This window comes from Schistocerca serialis, chromosome 1 (genome assembly GCF_023864345.2).
Source record: "Schistocerca serialis cubense isolate TAMUIC-IGC-003099 chromosome 1, iqSchSeri2.2, whole genome shotgun sequence".
In the NCBI taxonomy this organism is placed as follows: domain Eukaryota; kingdom Metazoa; phylum Arthropoda; class Insecta; order Orthoptera; family Acrididae; genus Schistocerca; species Schistocerca serialis.
Genome location: NC_064638.1, coordinates 308690354 through 308692036, shown reverse-complemented (window position 1 = coordinate 308692036; position 1683 = coordinate 308690354).

The following is a 1683-nucleotide window of genomic DNA, read 5'->3' as shown; positions in this document are numbered from 1 at the left end:
AATTATAAATACTGTAAGACTAATTATAAAAACTGCAAAACTTGTTAGAGTCCATGTATACTTATTTAATAACAAATACTGAACAACAATTAATGACATCCATGCAATTTGTATTGTTCCACAGATGAATAAACATATCAATTCAGTCAACCAACTGCAAGCAGCAATGTGTTGTAGTGTAATTCATTAGGGCTAGTCAAGTGGGACTACAACTATTATTGTATTAGATTTTTATTGGGGAGATATGAGTGTCCCCAAAAATTTATCCACATGGGATGCAGAGGAGCAGCAACAAACGTCTACATAGGCGGATGCGAATGAATGTAGTGAACTATTTCCAGTAATGTGTCAAATGTTGGATCATCACCACACAAAAAATTATGATTATTTTTTCATTCAACCTCAATTCTCTCAAATTTTCGCGAGTGCCCTTTGATGCTGCTTGAACCAATATTTCATCAAATTTTTTCTGCTTGAACAAAGTAGTGGCAATTATCACAGCAGGAGCTTCTTTGTCATACAACATTCAACATTCAAAATCACCATATTATTACACAACTTTATTCATAATATAATTAACAATACCACTGAGCAAACTAGGGAGAATAATACTGGAGACACTTATAGCAAAACTATTGTCTCCTTTGACAGCAATTTTCTTTTAGATTTGTAGTCTACCACCTGCACTATACTACCCATCAGACAAGATACATTTCAGGTTGTGAATATTTAATCTGTGAAACGTTGACTTGAAAGATAATGAAAAGGTTAATGCTAAATGTCATCTCATGGCACTGTCATGTCTGGGTATATTCATATTGTGTGTCATATCAGTTTGCTTAGCCCAGTACCGAATGGTGAATGTCAGAATATGAGTTTCCATCTGTGACACAAAATATCAGAGTATAGAATCGGAAATGAGAAATTAACAAAGAAAAGGTTTGTTAACAACCCAACCAAAATTCATAACATCTGTTCTTCACGAATTTTTTGAGGTAAACTGACTTGTAGTGAAACAACGTTTCAAGGCCGACAATTATTGGACGAAAATATATACATACAAACACATCAAAGATTTATAAGGGAAGAAATGGAGTCAACTGCATTTTCTCCTGCACTGATGCTGACTTTTTCACTTAAAATCTTATTTAATGAATATCAGCTTATGTTCTTATTTCTGTACAGTGAGGGCATCAGTGCTGTCCTGTTATTGTAAAAATAAATAATGTTTCCTTTGAGATATCTGATTTCGTTTATGGAAGAACAGTCAATGGAAAAATACCCAAGTCATCATAAAATATTTGTACATGTACAGGGAGAGGGAAGAAGGTTGTTGGATTCTGCTTATGACAACAATGTACAGGCAGTCGAGCAGTCTGGACTTGTGCATGGGTATACAGGGCTGCCATTAAATGATAAAACAGAAAAGTGGGTAAAATAAAGAGAATATATTTCAATATACCGACTAGAAAGGAAGTTACGAAACTTCCACCAGACTAGGAGGACGAACAACTAAGTCGGTGGGCAATGGAAGGGGAGGCCAGAGGCCAGAGGCTCTGCTGCCCAAAGAAACATGTCTTTTCTGCTCGAGGTCGGGTCATAAGAGAGCGAACCAACTCTGTTGTGCCCTGCACACTATTAGCTAAAAATGATGGCGTGAATGTGCTAGCAATTTCAGAAGAG